The sequence below is a fragment of the Microtus pennsylvanicus genome, chromosome 22, assembly GCF_037038515.1.
Source record: "Microtus pennsylvanicus isolate mMicPen1 chromosome 22, mMicPen1.hap1, whole genome shotgun sequence".
Lineage (NCBI taxonomy): Eukaryota > Metazoa > Chordata > Mammalia > Rodentia > Cricetidae > Microtus > Microtus pennsylvanicus.
Window position 1 is genome coordinate 15,395,008 of NC_134600.1, and position 12,480 is coordinate 15,407,487.

Genomic DNA, 12,480 nt, shown 5'->3' on the forward strand with positions numbered 1-12,480 from the left:
AAAGACTAGTTGTGGTTTGCCCTCTGAAGCATTGGGCATGCATTAGCTGATTAGGTGACGTTGTCCAAGCAGGTGACCCTTTTCTCTAGCAGCAGATATGGGGAACGGTTGGATGTCTGTTCTAGCAAACACGTGTCGAGGGTGGGATTCTAGATGTAGAATACAAATAGCATGATTTCCACCTACCACACATTCCAGGCCTTGAAGGGAACCTCCTTTCTCAGCCTCAGGCCGAGGGGCTCTGGTGTACCCGGGAAATGAGGATCTTGGGACCATTCGGAAGGGGCATGGGTGTGTTTTCTTTCTTCCTCTACAGAGGAATGGTTAGTGAATTTTATGCTAACTAGAAATACTTACCTTACTGAGGACCAGCAAGACTTTTTTTTTGAAGGCAGAGTAGAAAGACGATGATTGATCTAATCACAGCAGAGCCTCTTTCGTGGGGGCCCTCTTTTCAGGCTGTGACCTTGGCTGTCCTTTTAAAGTCTTAGATTTGCAGGTTCATTATTGAAAATGGGCTGATGAATGTACCATTTAGTATGCAAACTGCTCAAAACATATGATTGAGATTTGGGCTTCAGATAAAACACATTTTTGTACTTGTTCATGAATATAAACCTTTTCATTAATGTGCCTACATGCAGAGGTAATTAGAATTTGCAGGTAATCTCATAAAGGCAGCTTCAAAGCGTGAGACAGAATCTAATGTTGTTCTTAATAAGTTTTATCAATTATGATGCCCACCCCGGACTTTCCTCTCCTTCTCACATTTAATTCCTTATCATTTCAAGTCAAGAATCCCAATGTCCTTAACACTGTGGCTTTGCCAGGCTTCCAAATCTTCACAAGTCTTGTTGGGTTCCCAGATCACTTTCTCCTTTGCTGCCTTCCCCTTTTTCTCAAGTGTGCCTGCCTTTCCATACTGCTTCTAGAGTTAGTGGGCCACTCTTAGTTGGTTTGCTCCACTCCAGAGCCTGTTTTAGCTGTGATTGACAGATAAGAACATGACTTTGTCCTTGCTGCATTGTTCCTCCCCAAGCAGTGTTCTTGCCCTGAAATCCTTTGAGTCTTTCTCTGACATCTCCCCAGGTTTTCATTGATTTTCAAAAAAGCTGAGGTGGGTGAGAGCTAGACCAGGTAGATATGTCCATGCAAGCACAGACGTGGCTGATGTCATGTCTGTCTTCTCATTTGATGAAGTCTGTACCTCTCTGTGTGCTTGAATGACACTAAAGATGGGAACCAGGGACACTTGCATGTTAGGCAAGTGTTCCATCTACCACTGAGTTACACCCTGAGCCCCCAATTTGTAATTTTTTGAATTAGATATGTTTTATTACTGTGACCCCTTATATTGAAAGATTTTTTTTCCAAATTGGAAAAAAAATCTTTTTAAAAGAAGCCCAAATACTGCAGAATTCTTCTTTTCAGCCTGTGCTGATTTTATCTGAGTCCTAAGATAAGCAACTCACTTGATGAAAAGAGGCTTGCCACCAAGCCTGATGACCTGAGTTCCATACCTAGATCCATAGGATAGAAGGAGAGAACCAATATTGTCCTTGTATCTCTCATCATAGGAACCAAACCCAAATCTACAAGTGTGTATGCATGCTTGTGCGCGCGTGCACGCGCACACACACACACACAGTCCCATACATGTCATACACAATAATAAATATGTAAATACAAGAACAAAAACTATTAAAATCCTTATGGTCAATGGATGGCAGAGAGATCCATATGGCTTTTGGGGTGTATTGTTTATGTCTTTATTTAATTATGAGTATTGGATTTGTTCTCACGTGTGTGCTACTTGGCCTGTTACATATAGGCTGGTGCTGTATCCATTCCGATAAAACAGTTACCCTTCTGGCCAAATCCAGCCCCCTGCCTGCTTTGATATGGCTTGCAAGCTAGGAGTGGTGTCTCCATTTTTACGTGATTGGGATTGAAAATTTTTAGTATTTTGTGAGATGAGAACGTCAAATGTCCGTGCCATGGAATTTTATTGGCACGCACCTCTGGCCATTCAGATGAGCAGTGCCCCGTAGTGTAAGCTGTGCAGTTTCCTCGCTGGTTGGGACAGAGACTTGGCGGCGTGCAGAGACACAGCCTTCACGCTGACCGTTCCTGGGGAAGTGGGCACTCCCATGAGAGGCTGTTTGGTATCAGCCTTTAGCTGAGTGTTGTTACGGATCTTGGCTTATGGTTTTTCTTTTTCTTTCTGTACTCACATTCTAATTATTAACCAGAAGAATTTTTTCACATTTCTTTTCACTTCCTGTTTATGTGGGTTTCTGATCACTGTCTTTATCTCTCTCCTTCATCATCTAGTGCTGACTACACTAGTCTGGGTTGCACTACTGTGATTCTTGTTAGCAAATAGCCCATCAAAGTGAGTTTCGCAATGATTCAATCCTAAAATATTGGCCGGTTTTCGTCTTTTATTTTATTCTGTCCTGTCTGGAGCCAGAGGCGGGATTTGCCCCTTGGTACGTTGGAGACTATTTATAACCGCATTACAAAAACTCACCACAGTCCGAAGCTTTGTCCACGCTGACTTGATCACTCCTCTGAGCCGAGTGTGTAGCTCTAGAACTGCATGTTTAAGACAAATGAATGCCAAATATCGCGCAACTTTGTGTATTTGAACTCTGTGCTTCTGTAGTACGCCCTGTGCTGCAATGGTTTTCTTCAGGGCGCAATGACAGTAAAACCGAGCTTCTTTCATTGTGAAGTGCGTGTCTTGTTTCTTAGGCACTGATCGTCTTCATGAGCACTGGGGTGGACTTTTAGTTTTTACCATAAGGATTGCTGCTCTGAGCATGGGAACTTGGAGCCAAATCAGACTAGGAGTCTGGCGGAATTGGTTAGCCCCTGACAGACGATATCATGTCCTGCGAGTCTCACACAGGCAATCGCTCTAAGTGTTTCATGACCACGTACCATGTACCTGCAGGACAGTGTTCCATGTTTTTACTGCATTTTGCTCCTGTATGATACTTAGTACTCTAGTTCTAAATGGTGGATACTACTTACTTAATTTCAGTACTTTTTTTGCAGTACTGGGGAGTGAACTTCAGGTCTTACTCATGCTAGGCAAATGTTCTACCCATGAGCTATATTTCGCACAAGTTTTTTCCTTTTGTTTTGAAACTAGGTCTCAGTAAACTATTCCAGCTGACCTTGAACTCACTCTGCAGCTCCATGTAAAGCCTGAACTTGTGATCCCCCCTGCCTCAGCATCCTCAGGAGGCCTGTACTATGAGGCTAGTCTTTAAGATTGACATTGAAGACACTTAAGAGATGACTCAGTGGTTAACAGCATGTGCTACCCTTGCAGAGGACCTGGGTTTTGTCTCCAGCACCTTTTGGTAGTATTCACAGCTGCCTATCCCTCAAGCTCCAGAGGATGGATCTGATACTCACTTTTGACCTTCAGTGATGCACGCAATCAAAACTCAGAAGCAAGCACATGCGTGCGCGTGCGCGCACACACACACACACGTTTAAGATACTATATTTCTAAAAGCATATTATGAAATAAACTTGGACCCTATTTCAGGGGTAGGTAGCCCCCCATTCCTGCTTCCCTGTGAGCATGGCTTTCCATCCTTGTCTTAGCTTTACATGTTTGGGGTGATATTGTGACTTCCCTGCAGGGAGGTCCAGTGACTAAGGACTAATTCCTGGCCACGGTGTCCAACTGAAGGCAGGAGACAGAGCGCCTGGCAGAGCAGCGATAGACACTCTTGGTGCCATGACCCAGAAAATGGAAAAATGGCTATGTGTGTGTGTTTAGCTTCAGCTGTGCATTGGGGAGGACGGCAGGCTGGCAGGGTAATTGACGTTTACTCTTTGGGCACACTTAACAGGCATGTTTTGCACAGGCTGGGGATGGCCTCCCCGTTTCTTTGTACTCTGAGCCCCCTGCGGTGTTCTGGGAGTAAAGAAGAGAACAGCTGTGGTCTTGGAAAGGCCGACTTTCCTCTTAAGTCACGGTGTGGACAACAGTAAGAAATTTTTTTTTTTGTCAGAAAATATTCAAACGTTTGTTTAGTTGTCTCCTTGATTCTTGAATCAGCTGCCCCTCTATACAGTGTTGATTGAACACCTGCCACGTGCCGGGCATTGTCGCTGATGCCCAGGAATCCTCCCTGTGTGAGAGATGTTCTCCCAGAGTTTCCTTATGGTCTAGACGGGTCAAAGGTCAGATGCTGTAAAGTGTGTTTGCTCTTGTCTAGCCGTGAGGTGGTAAATATTTAAATGCTGATGTCACATTCAGTTCATCCAACTTAGCACTCAGCAGTAGGACGCTGGGAGGCTGGGCTCAGCTTTCCTGTACGTTTGGCCCCTTAAACAAAACAGAACAGATGACAGGAAAGGGAGAAGAGGGTCTGAATCACAGGTGAGTGACTGTGTTCACTGATCAGCCTGGCTCCGAGACAGCATTAGCTCAGACGGAAAGATAATACTAGCAGTTGACATGTGTGTCCTCCTAGCTCTGTGCCATTGACCCTTGGGGTGGCCCCAAGAGACTGGCTGGCAGTGTCCGTGCTTTTCACCCCAGGAAGCAGGAGTTCTGAGAAGTAGAGCCTGTGGGAAGAACAGCCTTCAGTTTTGCTTTTCTGACTGTCCTTGGATGACCTTGTAAGGGCAAGTATGCCGTGAGGTTGTTGGTGTTCAATCTCGGTGGCATTGCTAGCACCTTTGAATGGTCATGAAGGCTGCCTTCTAGGGGGCTGCCTGCACACCCTGCAAGGACCGGCCACTGCCCTGTCCCTTCATAAGACTCTACTGTAATTCTTATGCTCTTGGTTTTATAATGTCCTCATGTAATACGATCAGCCTGCCGTATCTTTGGGCTCCATGTTCGTGGGTTCAACGCACCACAGACAGATGGTGTTCAGAAAGAACTCTCTCTGCCCTCCCCACTGCCCTCCTTCTCCCTGATTTTAGTATGACTGCATCACTTTGCTTGCCCCAAACTAGCTAATGCCAACTTCCTGCTGTCTTTTGTAAATGACACAAAGTGAAGAATAGAACTCAAATATGCTTGCGAGCTTTTTGAATAGATTTTAAAGGTCTTAAAGAGGTCTTTGAGAATAGTGACGCTTTGTTAGCGTGGTAGTAAGAGTTGGGGTAAATACTCCATCACCCACAGACTGTGTTTTCAGTTTTAACTTTATCATAAAACATGTGATTGTGTGGGCCTTGGATTTGGGATTATTTTAGTTGGGTCTGGATATTTTGGTCACTTCACTTAAGACATAAGAAAGGTTTTGTTTGTCCTTGACTGTCCCATTTATGTCTTCCTTCCTGTGGCTTCCAAAGACATTCTTCCTCCCTCATGGAATCCTCCCCAGGAGGGAATTAGGATGGGTTTCCTCTGTGAAGTGTGAGCAGTGAGGTGCAGGGACCAGGGCCATATCCTGTCAGCTGTTTCTGAGTTAACAGAATCTAGAGGAGCAGTTAGAGATGACAGTGAACACAATCAGGCAGTTGAGATCTGGGACCTGTGGGGACCTCCTGGTTCTGTGAGCCTCATTTCCATGTGGTGTGATAGTGGTCCCTCCATGACAGCTCTACTGGCTGTGGGAGGAGGTGTGTCTAACTCGAACAGCTCAGGCTAGATGAGGTTTCTGGATATGCCTGCAGGCGGTGGCTCATAGTTCTCATTAATTAGAGGAGAAATAAGAGTTGCTTAGTTCTTCAATTATGCATGATTTGGATTTATGCCCAACTAAAAATTATGATAAAACATAAAAGGCACAAAATTAACCATTTTGACCATTTAAAAAATCAGTTATTTTTTTAATATCGTATTTTATCATTTCTTCCTTCCCTTTCCTTCCTCCAAACCTTTTCACATAGGAGGAGGGGCTAGTTCTCTTTCAAATTCTTGGCCTCTTTTTTCACTAATTATTGTTGTTGTTGGGTGGTCCTAGTGCTGCTGGTGGTGGTGTTGGTGGAAGTGATGTGTGTGTGTGTGTGTGTGTGTGTGTGTGTGTGTGAGTATATGTGGGTGGTGGTGATGTGTGTGTGTGTAAATACATAAGTATATGTGGGTGTTGGTGCTGGCAATGTGTGTGTGTGTATAAATACATAAGTGTATGTGGGTGTTGGTGCTGGTAATGTGTGTGCATATGTATGTGTGTGTGTATAAATAAGTATATATGGGAGTTGGTGCTGGTAATGTGTGTGTATAAATGCATAGTGTGTGTGGTTGTTGGTGCTGATAATGTGTGTGTGTTTATAAATGCATAAGTATATGTGGGTGTTGGTGCTGGTAATGAGTGTGTGTGTATTCCTAAATGCATAAGTATAGTCTTCTCAGTCTGGATAATGTTGTGTGTGTTTGTGGACTGATCACTTGGTATTGGAAGACTAATTAATATTCTCTTCCCTGGAAAAGACCATTACTTCTCTGACTCTCAGAATTCTTTCGTTGCCTGTGTGTAGGGTTGAAGCCTTATAGTCTTTACCCCATCCACCTTAGCATGTCTGTTGTCCTCATTTATCTCATGCTTAGGTAGTGACATGGGTGAGACTTTCTGGGTGTAGTGTTGGGGATGATTATTGTAAGGTGTGTGACTTGTTTATGCTGCATTTGTTTAATTCTGTAAACCTGTGGTTCTTTGCCTGTCTAAAACACCTGATGGTTTAATAAAGAGCTGAATGGCCAATAGCAAGGGAGGAGCAAGAGACTGGTGGGGCTGGAAGACACAAAGTATAAATAGAAGGAGAAACAAGGAAGAAGGGGAATAAGAGAACAAGGAGAGGAGGATGTCAGGGGCCAGGCACCCAGCTACACAGCAAGTCACAAGAAAAAAGTAAAGAAGAGTATACAGAAATAAAGACAATAGTCCAGAGGCAGAAGGCAGTCAGGATAATCTAAGTTAAGAAAAGCTGGCAAGAAACAAGTCAAGCTAAAGTCGGGCATTTGTAATTAAGAATAAGCATCCATGTGTGATTTATTTGGGAGCTGGGTGGTGAACCCCTCAAAAAGAGAAAAGAGTAAAACATCACACAGGAGTGTAGCTTCTGACACTCCTAGAAGAGACCTATTCACAGTAAATTACCGGTTCCTTTGGCTCTTACAGTCTTTCCGCCTCTCTTCCTGCATGATCCTTAAGCCTTGGATGCAGGGGTCCTTTTGTCGATGTATCCTTGGGATGAGGCACCTTAACTCTGCATTTTGATTGGTTTTGGTTTTCTGTATTGGTCTTCTTCTAATACAAAGAGAAGTCTCCTTGATGAGGGGTGAGGACTGTATTTATTTGTGGGTATGAGAACAAACCTTGAGAAGGTAGTTCAGGATGATACTGGTTTAGTAAAGGTAGTTTCTCCTCCACCATGGCATCACTAGCCCTGAGTAATCCGTTAGGTTTCCAGTACCAGGCACTGTTTCCCTCCTGTTGAACAGGTTTTAAATCCAGTTAGTTGCTGGTTACCGTCAAGATATGCATGTCATGCTACCTAGTATTGTGGTTCATAGATGTCATATCCGGGTAGGGCTGTTGGTTGTTCCCTCTTTCGGAACTTGCATGGAGTCTCTTCATATTAAGAAAGACCACAGGGAGCAGGATTTCAAATCAGTTCTAGTAGAAATCGCCTCTGGCACCTGTGTCTGAAGTGCCTGTTGTCTTACTAGGGACTTACCTTCTCCTTCTGGGAGCAACCAAGGACAATAGCCATAGTTTGTAATGTTTTGGGAGTCTCTTGGACAGCCCTGACTAGCAACGTAAAAGAGGACTTCTCATGCCTGGTGTTAGGATTTTGTAGATGGTCTTTGACTCTTGAAGGGAGCATTGTCAGCCTAGATGGGAACAGTTACTCTAAAGTATATATGTTTGTTTATGGCTGACTTTATTATAGATATTTTAGGTAGTTAATAGTTTCTTCTAACTTTTCCATGTCTCCTTACTGTTTTTTCACCCTCCCTCTTCTGAATTCATCTCCCCCACTCACATCATCCCTAGTTGGAGCCTCCCTCCATTTTTCTCATTTCCCCCATAGATTACTGGTACCCTGCGGTTCTCTTCCTCCACCCCAGCAATGGATCTATTTTATCTTCCTGGTTTCTGCCGTTATTCCAGGATAGGTACTCTGTCTGAAACTGGCCCCTTGGAACTCTGGGAACCAGTGTAAAGCCTTTCTCCCTTAGGTTGCCATGGGGGAAACAGCTCAGACAATGTCCTTCTGTGTGGTGCTTTGGGAGTTCTGTATGCAGAAGCTTTGGAGAGTAAGACGGACTTCCAGCACTGCTCCAGCTGTGGCTTTTAACTATTTCATCAGGCCAGTGGGCGCCATTCTATTGTCTCTGACCACTGACACTGGTCTTAGCAATCAACGGGTATTTTCCTTTAAAGTTCCTCTAAATTCCTGTCTTGACTACTCAGAAACATAGAAGACATACGAATAGTAGTTAGGCCCTTTCAACATATTTACTGAGAAGTATCCAACTCAGTCTGTGTGTATAAATATACACCATAACGGTTTTACTTCTTGTCTAATTTCCTGTAAAAATCACACAAGATGATACTATACAAGAGATGTGAGGCCAAGTAATAGAATAAACAGAGAAGTCAAATGTGGCAGATGCTGTCAATGCAACTAGCTTAGCATCTGAGTTCTGTGACGAGAAATGAGAGACACGAGGACCAGATAGAGTAGAGGGGCCGTGGGTGGTACACTCAGCTCCGGAACAAGCACACTGAGAATTTGGATAGTCAGGATTCTCTCCGCCTCACAACTATACCCCACAGGAAAAGGCTGATGCCAAGTGTGACCAGCTTATACAAATGAAGAACCTGCTTGGTCCGTAAGTTTTGGGGAACAGGACTGACCCAGGATCAGCGCCCTCATCTTCAGAGTGGATTCCTGACAAACAGCACAAACTGGGGGTTGAGCAAATTGCAAAATCATGTCCTGGAGATGTGAAAGCCTGGGGCCTAGATATGTGCCTCCAGACCTAGTTAGTTGGTCCGTAGCAGGTTCTCTGTGAATACACATGTGTGGTCAGACAGGCTTGGGGTGGGAGGGACTTGCTCTGCATGGGTAGAGCCCAGCCTTGGAAAGTCCTCACACAGCCAAAGCAAGGGTTGCTATGGACATTCCGGGTGGCCTGAGGCTCGGGTCTCACATTCTGCTGCCTATGTCAGGGGTCATTTCACAGTCCTTCAGAAGTATCTTCAGGACTTCCTGTGGCCTAGGTTATAAAAGTGTTAAAAGCCTTTAAATGAGAAATGCTAGGTTTGATTTATTCTCAACTTTAAATCTCTCCTCCATGTTGTGCGTAAAGCACCAGGTACCCAATCTGTAGTGACTGGAGTCACTACCCAGGAGGCCCAGTACTGAGGGAGTCATGTGACCATTTAGCTGCCCTGAGCCCGACATGGCTGCTGTCTGAAAGAGGCTAGGTGTTGAGAAAAAGGGCTGTGCCTGCCAGGATGGTCCCGGACACGCTACTGGGGCTCGAGCATTACACAGAGAAAGTCCTGGACAAAGAAAAGGGGGCATTGAGACAGAACACAAACATGTTCAGCCTGCCTCAGAGCTGCAGCCGAGGTGAGTGATAGTCTTGCATCTTGAGGAGAAGAAATGGGGGCCGCAGGAAAAAACGTGTGTGCACATAGGTGTGTGTGCAAAGGAACATTTCTTGAGTGCATGGGGGGTGCATACCCATTAGTGTGCATGTGAAAGCCAGAGATTGAGGGCAGGTATGTTCTAGGATCCTCCTCACCCCCACCCACGCCCCCTTTTTGAGTTTGTCACTAAATCTGAACCTCACCATTGGCTAGACGGGCTGGCCATCAAGTCCCTGGGACCCACATCGGTGCGCCCAGTGAGTGCTGGGATCTGAACCCAGGTCTTCATATATACCATCTCCCCAGCCAGCTGAGAAAATGCTCAGTCCCTATAGAAAGAGAAACAAGATGATTTGACTACGTGTGTGGTACGTGTGTAGATATGCATGTCTACATGCATGCACAGTGCATGCAGATGTGTCGGGCATTGGTCCTGTCTCTCTGCCTTGTTAGGCAGGGTTACTCCTGTCGGCTGCTGTAGATGCTGGGGTGGGTGGTGGCCTCTCACAGAAAGTCTCCTCTGCTAACGGAGTGCGGAAGTCCAGGTGACACATTGACCACTAGGTCCCCGGGATCTGAGCTCACGTTGTCAGGATGGTAGAGCAAGTGCTGTAACTGCAGAGGCACTGGCCCTGTCTGAACTCAGATTGTAATGAGTGCAGCGGCGATGTCATAAGGAGCTATGATTGGTAAATAGATACTGGAGAAGCATGTGAATATGCAAGATTTCCTTGACTTTGGGGAACTTTATGCCAAAATGTTAAAGGATCAGAAGTGTTGATGTCTGCAGATAGAAAATAAGCGAAAAGGTGTGCGTATGTGTGTGTTTGTACAGCAGACATGCAAATGCGAACATCTTAGCAATTATTAGAGCTAGGTGAAGTATAGATAAGTGTCATCACTCTTCAGCTCTTTTGAACTCCTGAGGTAAGCAAAATTCGCAGTGCAGATGCAGGGAAGAAAAGAACACGTGGCTGGGATGAATTGCCAGTGTGCCATGGCGACCCGATTTTTACCCACTGATACACTTAGGCAAACGCTGTCAAATTGCGCAGAAAATACTTCCATTTCATACAATGCAGACGGAGCCCTGGCTTTCCACTCTCAGCCTACTGTGATGGTTCTTGGTCCTTGCTGGGGAGGCTCTTTGGAGCCCAGGGGTTTATGTAACACCAATTTGGGGCAACTAATTTCAGGCGTATAATTCTAGAACTTTCTAAACTAGGCCAAGTCCTTCCTGGTGTGGTCTTGGGCTGCAGTGGACGCGGCAAGTGTAACTCTGTGTCCCGTGGGTAGATATCTCCATGGCTGAATGGCACGGTTAAGAGGTGTGTAAAAGGGGGGTTAGTAAGTTTTGTTTCTGAATTTGTATTTATGTCCTCTTCATAGCAAGAGACCAAGTATAGGAAAGTTTCCGTCTATTTCCTAGCAAACTCTAACGTGTGATTCTGCAGATCATTATTTTAAATAAGTGGACTTTAATGCCTAGTTACCCGATACTTTATTTGCAGTTGTGACAAATTATATTTGAATGCAGTATTTCGAAGCTTAAGTGGCGGAAAGAGAAATAAATATGTCTCTTGAATTAGTTGTCTGCCAGACAATCATAGTGCCTCGATCTGGTGGGTGGACAGACTCGAACCACTGAGTGTGTGGCAGCAAATGTCTGTGTCAGTTCCCTGGGGTAGCATATTAAGATGGTGAGCGGCGCTTTTTAGGATGATGTCAGTGAAATTTGGGTTTCAAGTGATTGGTCCTTAGTCGTGTGCTTTGGTTTTCCAGTATAGGACTGTTGGCTGTCGCTGTGTGAGTGTGTGTTGTGCGTGTGTTCGTGGGAGGTGGAGGAGCTGCACATGCACATGTGTGTGGGTTTATGTAAAGACATGAAGTTGACGTTAGGTGTCTCCCTTAGCCAGGTCTCCACCTTGTTTTTTTGACAGAGTCTCTTACTGAGCCTGGAGCTCAGTGATTTCACTGACCAGCAATCCTGGAATACTTTTCTTCCTCAGTATCCCTGTTGCTGGGATTACAGATGGATGACATCATTCCCTGGCTTCTACATGGGTGCTGGGGATCCAAACTCGGATCTGAGTGAACCATCTCTCCAGCCCGGTGTTATTTTTCATTGCGTTGTCTTATTCATCTTAACTTGAAAGGTCTGTCTTTTCTACACTGTTGATTGGAGAGAATGGCCACAGTGCTGAAATCCTCACTGACAGACTTGAAGCTGTAGGTTGTGTTTGGTCCCAGGCTTTTAATTATAGACAAAGGGGCTTCTGGTAGTGGTCTTGGGTAATTATAAAATCCCTGTCTTTTCATTTCTTCTCAGGGCGTTTGTTTGCTCTTGGCTTCTCTGTTGAACTCGGGAGCCATCCTGGGATCTCACACCTTGTGAGCCTGCTGTTGGCTCCCTAATTATTCTCCACAAACAAAGGGTCTCTTTCTTCCTGGAGTACTGTGGAGTGACAGGATGCAATTTGCCAGTAGGTCAACAACAAGAGATGATGACAAGTGACCTTTAAGCATGGCAATCAATGCTTGTTATTTGGAAAACAAAATGATACAGTTTGTATCTTTAAGCTGGTAGGTCACTGGGTCTTTTCACCATTGACAGATAAATTTGTTACCTGACCCAGATGAGTCAGTTCAGACAGAAATGTTAATTCCTGGGTGGGAAAGATGCCTCAGTGATTAAAAACACGGTTGCTTGCCCTTGCTGAGGTCTAGAGTTCAGTTCCCAGTCACCCATGTAGCTCAGCCCACCACCAAGTATAACTGTAGCAGCCGGGGATCTGATGCCCTCTTCTGGCATTCACCAGCACTGCACACATAAAAGGTAGTAAAAATAATTCTTTAAGAAATGTTAATTTCTTTCAGTCAACTTGGACCT

The 12,480-nt window shown here is 44.9% G+C and overlaps 1 protein-coding gene across 1 annotated transcript in view; it reads left to right on the forward strand.

Annotated features, from left to right (window-relative positions):
• Positions 1-12,480, forward strand: part of Ptprm (protein tyrosine phosphatase receptor type M) — a 694,512-nt gene that overhangs the window by 159,457 nt on the left and 522,575 nt on the right. The window lies entirely within an intron of this gene.